This window comes from Poromitra crassiceps (genome assembly GCF_964638095.1).
Source record: "Poromitra crassiceps genome assembly, chromosome: 2".
Lineage (NCBI taxonomy): Eukaryota > Metazoa > Chordata > Actinopteri > Beryciformes > Melamphaidae > Poromitra > Poromitra crassiceps.
In genome coordinates, this window is record NC_139624.1 from 71,400,237 (window position 1) to 71,412,736 (window position 12,500).

The following is a 12,500-nucleotide window of genomic DNA, read 5'->3' on the forward strand; positions in this document are numbered from 1 at the left end:
GAGCGAGGGGGACTGAAGGGGAATAAGAAGGGATTTGAGGTGCTTTGTAATGGCCATTGTCCTTAATGGCGAGTGCCTGAATGACTGATTTACTTTAGGGGGCCATGGCATCTTGATTTACTTCAGGGGGCCATGGCATCTGGTTTGGGTTTGAAGCATCTTGTTTTGGGAATGTGAACCCCCTCACCTTCCATGTTCACTTTGAACAAGAACCACAATCTGAGGAGAGACCCACGTTGGTTGAGAAATTAGGCCGTCACCGCACTTTGCTTCCAGGGATACTCAGGGTTCCACTGCTATTGATCAATGTCTTCTTACTGAGGAATTCCTCGCGTGCTGTGCTGTCCCCTTTATGTGTCTATGCTGTCCCCTTTATGTGTCTATGCTGTCCCCTTTATGTGTCTATGCTGTCCCCTTTATGTGTCTATGCTGTCCCCTTTATGTGTCTATGCTGTCCCCTTTATGTGTCTATGCTGTCCCTTTTATCTGTCTATTTTTCTGCAATGATGATAAACGCACAACCCGCCAGCGCCGCTGATGGAACAGGACCCAAGCCAGATGCAGCCCGTGTGCCATGGCTTCAAACAATTGTCCAAGCCAATCACAACCTTCCTTCCACAAGACGTTACCCTCATACCCTCTCTCCTGAACCCCCACAACCCCTCCTCTACTTTCTCCCCCCGGAGTCCCCCCCCCCCCCCCACCTCTTAACCCCTGTGTGTGGGTAGCCTCAGGTGGCTGAGGTTAGCTTAAACAAGCCGCCATCAAAGCCATATTACCACGCGGGTCAGAGGAGGGTCAGGGTGCAGGAGGGTGTGTGTGGTTTGAGGCCCTGACTGTAGGGCACAACCACCAAACCAACCAAACAGTCCTGCACTGGCTGCCTCTGTTTGACTCGACGGTATGCACACAGCGTCTGTGTAGCCCGAGCAGAAGGACTCGGAGCGAGCGGCTGTCATGTGTCAAAGGGAGCGTAAGTGGAGGAGCTGTTTTCTGCAGAAGTCGAATAGAGAAAAGCCTCGACTATCATGAGAGTCCAGATTAGCGGGGTGTTGAGGTGGGCTAAAGGTTTGCAAGTGTTGACGGCCATTAATCTGAAAATTGCACATATTTGACGTCTCTGGCAGCTGTGTGTCTGAGACGTCCATAGTGCCCTTTTTGTTTGGTTCCTTTGAACCCGCGGGCCTTTTACGTTCCTCCCGTCCGTCCCCAATATTCTTCCCCCAGCTGAACCCTGATGAGTACAGTAAAGGCTCATTTAAAGGGTCATTAGTGCTAATCCTGTCAAACAATGAGGAAGGAGAAACAATGTGTTCCCTAGTCCTCTGACTCTGTGCAGGGCAGCATAAAGGCCTCTTGTCTTTCTGCTCCACACATGTATAGAGAAGCCTGCTCTGCTTCTGCAGGCCTACATGAGCTCCATGAATGATACGGCCAAAGTGAAAGATGTATAAAGATGGCATGAGACAGTTATTCTAACAAAAAGATTATATATATTTTTTATCTTTTCCCGCCAGATTTTTCTTCCGTTTTCTCCACAGTTGTACTTGGCCAATTCTGCCTGCTGTCCCGGTCGTTGCTCCACCCCCACTCTGCCGATCTGGGGAGAGCACATGCTTCCTCTGATACGTGTGCAGTCACCAGTCGCTTTCTCTTCACCTGACAGTGAGGAGTTTCACCGGCACGTGGGAGGATCACGCTATTTCCCCCAGTTCCCCGCAGTGCCCGAACAGGCTACCCCGGCTGAGCAGAGGAGGCACTAGCGTGGCGACACCCTTAATCCGGCTTCCCACCCGCAGACACGGCCAATTGTGCCCGTATGGATTGCTCGTATTGGTCGGGCGGTAACACAGGGGCTCAAACCTGTGACCCTCATGTTGGTTAGGCAGGGAATCTACCTACCGCTGCAGTTAGCTCCCTCTTCAGTTAGTTTGAATACATCCAGAATTGTTTAGAATGAGTGGGAGTCACTTTCCTGCTGCCTCTTGTCCCTGAATGTGCCTGAAGCTAGCACAACACTTTGTCAAGACTGTATACAAAACAAAAGCACTTCAACGGACTGTGACTCTGAACACACTGATCTGACTCCCACTGCAACCCTAACGAACGATAACCATCAGTGATTCAAGTGCTTTGAACCATTTTGTCCAAGTATTCATCCAAGTATTGTTCATAGTGCTTCCTGTAGTTGATTTTATAGACTCCCTTGATTCCTTTGATGGCGAATTTAGCAAAAACTATGTTCAGATTTATTTATTTTTGCATTCATTTTTGCCTTCTCTAAAGCAGTCACAGTCTGATTGTTATATTTCATCCATGCCAGATAAAGTGTGGATTCTGACTATGTGACTTAGTGCCTGTGTGTGTGTGTGTGTGTGTGTGTGTGTGTGTGTGTGTGTGTGTGTGTGTGTGTGTGTGTGTGTGTGTGTGTGTGTGTGTGTGTGTGTGTGTGTGTGTGTGTGGAGGGGCATATTTATGGCTATCTGTAGAGCTAGCGGGCTGCCTGCTGGCTAAGACAGCTGCCTGAGGCGAAAATGGCCACTGGTATGTATGTTCACTCTGACATGGAAAAGTGCTCCACTCGTCACATTCAAAGTATGTAAGGAAGAAGTCACTTTCTCTAATTCAAACTGTGGCACATTTCAGTTTGGGGAGTTGCTGCATGTTTCGAGTCAAGTCTCTCTCTCTAGTATCTAGTCTTGCACCGTGTGAACTAGCTACCTTGCTAGCTGCACCGTGTGAACTAGCTACCTTGCTAGCTGCACCGTGTGAACTAGCTACCTTGCTAGCTGCGCCGTGGGGCTTAATACTGCCAGCCCCCCTGCCATCCATACCCCCCCAGTCTGCTGTACAAACAGCAGCCACTAATCTCTACATACCACCCTGGTCACTTAGCCAGTCAGCTCGGCTCTAGCAACTCTGTGTCCCATATCTCACGCTGATGCCAGAATGTCAGGGTGCCGTGCTGCATGGCTATCATTAATAATGCTGCAGCTTTTATTTTCCTGGGTAACGGGGCACCTTGCCATGGTAACTGTAACGACGGGGCACCTTGACACGGTAACTGGGCACCTTGACATGGTAACTGTAACGACGGGGCACCTTGACACGGTAACTGTAACGACGGGGCACCTTGACACGGTAACGGGGCACCTTGACATGGTACTGTAACGACGGGGCACCTTGACATGGTAACGGGGCACCTTGACATGGTAACTGTAACGACGGGGCACCTTGATATGGTAACGGGGCACCTTGACATGGTAACTGTAACGACAGGGCACCTTGACACGGTAACGGGGCACCTTGACATGGTAACTGCAACGACGGGGCACCTTGACATGGTAACGGGGCACCTTGACATGGTAACTGTAACGACGGGGCACCTTGACATGGTAACGGGGCACCTTGACATGGTAACTGTAACGACGGGGCACCTTGACACGGTAACGGGGCACCTTGACATGGTAACTGTAACGACGGGGCACCTTGACACGGTAACGGGGCACCTTGACATGGTAACTGCAACGACGGGGCACCTTGACATGGTAACGGGGCACCTTGACATGGTAACTGTAACGACGGGGCACCTTGACATGGTAACGGGGCACCTTGACATGGTAACTGTAACGACGGGGCACCTTGACACGGTAACGGGGCAACTTGACATGGTAACTGTAACGACGGGGCACCTTGACATGGTAACGGGGCACCTTGACATGGTAACGGGGCACCTTGACATGGTAACTGTAACGACGGGGCACCTTGACATGGTAACGGGGCACCTTGACATGGTAACTGTAACGACGGGGCACCTTGACACGGTAACGGGGCAACTTGACATGGTAACTGTAACGACGGGGCACCTTGACATGGTAACGGGGCACCTTGACATGGTAACGGGGCACCTTGACATGGTAACTGTAACGACGGGGCACCTTGACATGGTAACGGGGCACCTTAACATGGTAACTGTAACGATGGGGCACCTTGACACGGTAACGGGGCACCTTGACCACGGACAGCTGTCAAACGATTTTTGGGGCAGACATGCAAAAAAATAGGTTGGGTCAGAAATGAACTTTGGCTGACCTAATGGAGGAAAGTGAATGAGGCGAAATTGACTTAGTAAGAAGAGGTGACCCAGAGGACACTAGGCCCTGGCTCGTCCCAGGCAGCAGCTGTATCGTTTTCTTTTTGCTCGCATCACTTGGGCTCCGCGTCACATGGGTCACTTTTGTGCGGCACTTAATTAGCCCTGCAATCCCTCGTCGTTTTAAGACAGTGTAGCTATTGATATGGCTGTGGCTAACCACATTAGCGCAGCGAGGTTTGTATCAGATAGCACAATGAAGCTCCTTGTCTTGTTTTCTCAAGTCCCCCCAGGTCACATGAAAAGCCTATTGCTGGGAATCATTGGCATGTCAAATTGAATGTGTGCTGGGTGCTAACGCTACGCTGGCCGGCCGGACGGCTTACACTTGATTTCAGGTCTTCCGGAGCTTGACGGAAAGGGAGCCTTGAGTATCTCTGATTTGGCTATTTTCGGACTCTAGTCTAGTATGGCTTCTGGGAAGAAATCCCATTTATGTAGTAGTGTGTTAGGTGTGTGTGTTTCTGCCTGTATCACCATGTGTTTTGTACAGTAGTGTGTTAGGTGTGTGTGATCCAATGTGAGGCTCTGTGCACTCTGCCACCCTGTGCTGGGGGGGGAGGATGGGGAGGGGAGGGGGCGGTTGTCCAAACAGCACCAGTGTTTGCACAGGGCTGTCAGGATGACTGGGCTGGCCGGCCCGGCCCGGCCCGGACACTGCCTGCCTGAAAGACTCTCCAAAAAAGCTCTTAAAGCTCCATCTGAAGCTCTGCTTATCACAACCACCATCTGAGTGGAGGAAAAGCAGATAAGCAATGACATTTTGGAAACCAAAGCAAAAAATATCTCTGGTATCTTCAACATGACTTTCCTCACCCAACCACCCCAATCCTTTGCTGGGGGGGGGGGGGGGGGGGGGGGTAATTTGTGGTGTTGTCACACGTCATCTCGTGACAGGACCATCTGTTAGACATATCATTGAGAGCAGGTGTTTTGGGGTTTGCTGATCTAGGCCCGTTTCTGTTCGTGTGTGTGTGTGTGTCTGTGTGTGTGTGTGTGCGCGTGTGTGTGTGTGTGTGTGTGTGTGTGTGTGTGTGTGTGTGTCTTTGCATGTGTGTGTTTTGTTATGTGCATGTGTTGGTTTTGGACAAATGGACACATTGATGTCAGGGCTATAGCCTGTGGCAATGGTTTTGCTCTACAGAAGATATTATCCTAGACCCTCATCCATCATGTCATCCTCTTACCGCAATCCCCTGCAGGGCCTTTTCCCTGACATCTCCACACATTTTCCTGCTTCCTCCCTATCATGTACACTCATTTAACAGAACCACAGATCAACACAGTGCACTGCTTCCTCCCTATCATGTACACTCATTTAACAGAACCACAGATCAACACAGTGCACTGCTTCCTCGCTATCATCTATACTCATTTAACAGAACCACAGATCAACACAGTGCACTGCTTCCTCCCTATCATCTATACTCATTTAACAGAACCACAGATCAACACAGTGCACTGCTTCCTCCCTATCATCTACACTCATTTAACAGAACCACAGATCAACACAGTGCACTGCTTCCTCCCTATCATCTACACTCATTTAACAGAACCACAGATCAACACAGTGCACTGCTTCCTCCCTATCATGTACACTCATTTAACAGAACCATAGATCAACACAGTGCACTGCTTCCTCCCTATCATGTACACTCATTTAACAGAACCACAGATCAACACAGTGCACTGCTTCCTCCCTATCATCTACACTCATTTAACAGAACCACAGATCAACACAGTGCACTGCTTCCTCCCTATCATCTACACTCATTTAACAGAACCACAGATCAACACAGTGCACTGCTTCCTCCCTATCATGTACACTCATTTAACAGAACCACAGATCAACACAGTGCACTGCTTCCTCCCTATCATCTATACTCATTTAACAGAACCACAGATCAACACAGTGCACTGCTTCCTCCCTATCATCTACACTCATTTAACAGAACCACAGATCAACACAGTGCACTGCTTCCTCCCTATCATGTACACTCATTTAACAGAACCATAGATCAACACAGTGCACTGCTTCCTCCCTATCATGTACACTCATTTAACAGAACCACAGATCAACACAGTGCACTGCTTCCTCCCTATCATGTACACTCATTTAACAGAACCACAGATCAACACAGTGCACTGCTTCCTCCCTATCATGTACACTCATTTAACAGAACCACAGATCAACACAGTGCACTGCTTCCTCCCTATCATCTACACTCATTTAACAGAACCACAGATCAACACAGTGCACTGCTTCCTCCCTATCATCTACACTCATTTAACAGAACCACAGATCAACACAGTGCACTGCTTCCTCCCTATCATCTATACTCATTTAACAGAACCACAGATCAACACAGTGCACTGCTTCCTCCCTATCATCTACACTCATTTAACAGAACCACAGATCAACACAGTGCACTGCTTCCTCCCTATCATCTACACTCATTTAACAGAACCACAGATCAACACAGTGCACTGCTTCCTCCCTATCATCTACACTCATTTAACAGAACCACAGATCAACACAGTGCACTGCTTCCTCCCTATCATCTACACTCATTTAACAGAACCACAGATCAACACAGTGCACTGCTTCCTCCCTATCATGTACACTCATTTAACAGAACCACAGATCAACACAGTGCACTGCTTCCTCCCTATCATCTACACTCATTTAACAGAACCACAGATCAACACAGTGCACTGCTTCCTCCCTATCATCTACACTCATTTAACAGAACCACAGATCAACACAGTGCACTGCTTCCTCCCTATCATCTACACTCATTTAACAGAACCACAGATCAACACAGTGCACTGCTTCCTCCCTATCATCTACACTCATTTAACAGAACCACAGATCAACACAGTGCACTGCTTCCTCCCTATCATGTACACTCATTTAACAGAACCACAGATCAACACAGTGCACTGCTTCCTCCCTATCATCTACACTCATTTAACAGAACCATAGATCAACACAGTGCACGGATGGAAATCATGTTTGAATTTTAAAAATTGTTTTACCCTTTTAAAAATTAGTTAAATGAATCAGACTTTTCCCAGAGGGACTTCCAATAAATGCAGGCACTGGCATAAATGAGTATTTTGTTCTAGATTGTGTTGATTCCTGTTTGCATGGGAGCAGTTGGGCCTGGCCCTTTGTGGTCATTCAGAGGGTAAAGGGGCGGAGCCACCCAGTGGGGTTTGACCAGAGGGCGGGGCCACCCGGTGGGGTTTGACCAGGCTCAGGTGTGGTAGACCTGCCACTTGTTTCCAGGCCATTAACTCAGAATAGAGAGCAGTATGGTGCCACTCAGAGAGATGGCTGACCATAAGGCACTTTGTCATCGTGATGGACTACTCATTATTACAGCGCCATCGTTCATCAAACACCCATAAGCCATATTATATTGTTACTGAATGATGCCCTCACTGTCATCTGATAACTTAATTAAAAAGAAAAAGAACAGGAAAAAGTGTATATAATATATATATTTAGCCTTTGCACTCAACCATGTCAGGATGCATTGTTGGATTAATATTATTGGGAGTTGAAAAAAAAGATTTTTCCAGCAGTAAAGTAATGTGGATCAATGATGTAATAAGTTGGGGAGGGCTTTGTCTTGGGCCCAGTGTAAATGTGCCTGTGGTTATTTACACTTCTGTAGGGGCCGGATTCACCAATGTGTTCCGGATTCACCAATGTGTTCTTAAGATAGATGTTAAGAAATGACATAAGATGAACATTAAGAAGGCTCTTAAGTGCATTTCCTCAATATTGTCTTAGTAACGGTGTCATTTCTTAAGAACTTCTTCAATATTCCTACTTAAGAACTTCTTAACACATTGAGTGCCACAGCGCTTCAGTAAAATTGTCTGGAGCCTGTGCCAGATTCACTTCCATTCAGTTGAAAACAGCTATAGAATTTTTTCTATTAGGGTTATATGGACAGGGCTGGACTATAATGAAACATTGGACACTCCTGCTTCTTTCAAAGAAGAAATTTTGTTTCTAGACAGTTCCATTATGAAATGACAGCCTCTGAAAGAAGAGCACTTTCAAGGGTTTTCTGCTGTCTTTTTTTACTTTTCAAGATAAAGTCACTTTTATGAATACTTTTTGCACTCTAATTTCGGGCACATTCGCTGACTCTGGCTGGTATTTTCTGATGTGGTGACATGGTGTAGTTCTGTGCAGCCTGCGTGCCCCACCCCCCTCTCCCCCCCTCTCCACCCCTGAGCTGCAGACTCCTCCCCACACGCACACAGTCTTTCTGTCAGTCATTTTCGCAGCCTCCGTTTTTGCCCCGGGCGGATCCCAGCGCGACGAGGAAGTGGCAAACGGGACTGCGGGAGGGGGTTTGGCCGTTCGGCTTCGGGTGCTGCCTTTCTGGCGGGTGGTCGTGTGGAGAGACTATGTGCAGGCGGATAGACAGAGGCGGAGGAGCTCAGTTGTGGGCGCGGATCGCAGCCAACTGTCAGCTGCAGACAGAGCAATCTATATGGCTCTGGCTGCAGCATGCATCGGTGTCTCGTCTTTGATCACGGCTTTCTCCGCTTTCTCCTGCACAAAGTAAAGGATCTGAGGTGGGTGGCGCAGCTCCCGTGTAGATGTTTAAGGTGGCGCCGTGTGATCCCTTGAAGGGATTCATGCTCACTGGCTGGGTACGACCTTAAACAGCAGAATTATGGAATAATATGAATTATGATTTTAGGACGTCCACACACGTCCTTGGCACTTCTCGTTACTTTTTTTTAGGACGTCCACAGACGTCCTTGGCACTCAATGTGTTAAGATAGGGTCTGAATTAATAAACTTCAGGCATACTGTCGTTGAGGCTAAGAGACGAGGCTAGTAGGCAACTCAAAGTGCTTCCATCTACAAAAAACCTATTTACAGGTACAGTAGGACAGGCAGAGTGACCCCAACACCAAATAAAGATGTACAATAAATGTTAATCTCAATGTCAGCTGTAGGGGACCCTAGACTTTGAACTAGAACCTACTTGTCTAAAATGTGTTTAAATATATGATATTAGAGGCTTAACTTTTCACTGCAGGGATTTTAAGACGGGGGAAAGGCTGTCTTAAAGTTAGGGGACAAAATCAAGAACAAATTTGAGAATTTTCATTCCAAGAATACCGTTTCTTCCTAAGTTTTTTCTTAGAAAGAAACATAAGAAGAAAGTTAAGAAAATACATAAGATTAAACATTTTCTTACGACTAAAGTTAAGAAAAAAATGGCACTTGAGAAGATTAATTTTTTCTTAAGAAGGTTTTGTGAATCGGGGCCCTGATGATGAGCAGCCATGACATTGGGATGTTGTTCAGTGTCTGAGCGAGTGAGCGAGAGGCTGCAGAGGGGCTATAGGATGACTCAGTGTAAATCTGTGATTGGCGACGGCGGCATGGGGTTAATGTAGCGGAACCCTCTCTCCCCCCCCCCCGCCCCGCAGCTCCCCCGCCCCCCCGCCCCCCCTCCTAATGTGGCCCCCGTCCTCCCCACAGGCCCCTCTGTCACGCTTGACTCGCCAGGGGGGTGACCTTTGAGTGACAGGTGGATGGTGGCCCGCGATTGGCCCACGCAGCAGTGTGGTTGTGGGTGTTTGAGTGCGGACAGCCAATGGCGTGGTCTCAGCGAAGAGTAAGAGCTGAACAAGAGCTCTCTCTCCAGTTGAGAGATGGAGAGCTAGAGTTTCCCTGGGCTAGTGTGCATTTGTTATCTCACGCAGGAGGAGAGGGGCGCACTCTAGTCTGGCTGGGTGAGAAAATACAAGCAAAAAGTGCAAGGATAATGGAAGAAGAAAAATGCAACGTGAGACTCATGGAATTCTCCAAGGTGAGAACTTTCTAGACTTTTGACCGCTCTTTGTTTGTAATGTGGAAGAGTTTTTATGACTTGCTTGTTGGTTCAACCCAGGTCAGGAAAGTCGAGGTGGAGAGATCTTGTTTTTCAGAGGAGAGAAGAATTCAGTCAACACACAACATATGTCGGCTCTGTCGGAGACATTTTCCTTGGTGACCCTTTTAAGGGCTCAGAAGAATCCTTTTGGTTTCCCTCTCTCTTTATGGATATACCGATGTTTACCGAGTGGTTTCTGAGCAGATGTACACAATTTCACTGAAGTCCAAGTGCTGAAATGTTCCTAGAGGGAGTGTGGGTGTTTTTCACTTGACTGATGGAATCCATTTCTCTATTCCCATCACTAAATCTGCTGCTCTCCTCTTTCTTTCTTCTCTCTTCTCAGCACATGTCTTTTTCAGCCGCGCACACTCACAAACAGCAGTGTTACAGCTCGCTCTCCCTCTCTCCCTGCTTGTAAAGCATCTGTGTTTTCTTCTTCTGTGTCCTTAGACTCACCCGCGGCTGTGAGGGCTCCACTGGTGTGAGAGAGCCTGGCCTGGCTGCACCATCTTCTCCCCCACAGCCATCTCCTCATCTCCCCGTCCCCTCCTCTGTCCCCGAGCACCATGCTGCGGCATTGGCTGGCCTGGTTGGCCATCTTGTCTCTGGACTGGGCTCCAGGCAGTTTGGCCTTCACCACCACCAGAGCCCAGGGCCTGAGGGGCCGCATCCAGAGAGACCGCCGCAACATCCGGCCCAACATCATCCTCATCATGACTGACGACCAGGACGTGGAGCTGGGTACGAGTGACGCGTTCTCACACACGCACACACGCACACACACACGCACACACGCACACACACACGCACACATGCACACACACACACAGACACACACAGACACACACGCACACGCACACGCGCACACGCACACACACACACACACACACACACACACACACACACACACACACACACACACACACACACACACACCCGGAGTTCCATTGTAGATCTACAGTGGAACTTGATGGATGATGATTGATTGATGATTATAATACATTTTTAAATGTACAGGATAGTACATTTAAATTGCATTAAAATCATATGTGTTTACTATGTACAGAAAAGTGTACTTACCTGTACTTATGTACAACTTAATGGTGTCTCAAATGGGTCATTTCCACCACATATAACAGCAGCACAGTACGGTTCTACTCTTACTTGGTCTCACTCGTCTCGACCTGATAGACTTGTTTGCTTCCACCGCAAGTTTACTCGCCTCCGCCCACAACTGGTCGTCATATCGACCGCATATCTGCCCTCCGCCCTCCATTTGTATAACGTTAAATGAACACACGGACATTTTAACAAACTGTAGATGGAAAATGAATGGTGGATGAAATCCCTTGGTTTTATGTTGAATGCAGGAGAGGACGTGACTTTTGCCGGAGTGACTTTGGTGCTCAGTCAGTACTAGTCACTGTGACTATACCAGGAAGTAGGCTATAACGTATAACGTTCAAATTAAATCCATACACAGAACTTTTAAACTGGTTATGAAATACTGGTGCCTCTATATGACCTACATGGGCAAATGAGACTATCGGCCAGGAGAATGGATATCAATTTGTTGTTATTTACATGCATGCGCTGCGCGGGGGACGGGGAGTTACGCTACGGGGAGAAGGGAAGCCAACGGCCTGGCAGCCACTCACCAGGAAAAGCTGCGGCTTTGCTAAACCCCCACCTCCGGCCTAGCGGAGCCGACCTAACACACAACTAGAAGGGCTTCCCGAGCAGCAGACTTTTTCTCTCTCAAAACAATTGAAAACCACCCTCATGTTAAGGCTGAGCAAGGAGATCGAATTTTATTTCATCAGAGCCGAAGGCAGCAACACAAAAGACTGATGGAAATATCAGAAGTGAAGGTAAGTCCCACTAAACTGGTATTCAGCATTGACAGACAGTATCCAGACACAGTAGAAACGATTCTGCCTGACCAATCAGTCGTCTGCAGTGTTTTCACGTCACCGTATGGTACCGGCTGGAACCTCAACAGAACAGAGCAGGGACTAAAAGTAGCACGACTCAACACAGCCTGTCCCGGTTTTTTGACCAGTGGAATGATACAAAACAACAAAACAAAAGTCGAGCCGGGCCGGGCGGCTCTAATACCAGCGGTGGAAATGGGCCATAAGTACTGTAGCACAATTAAGTGCACTTAAATGTATTTTAAGTAGTCAGTGGTTCTCAAATGGGGGGCCGGGGACCCCCAGGGGTCCTTGAGGGGGTTCCAGGGGGTTCCCAGCCAAAAGAGGGGTCATTTATTTTAGCTATAATTCCATTCATAAGTAACACAATGACTATTGTCATGGGTTTTATACACTTTCTGTAATAAAATCTAAAAGCATCAATCTTATTATCATATGGGGGTCCGTGGGACAAAAGCCTATCAAATGGGGGTCCGTGGTCTTATTCTTGTC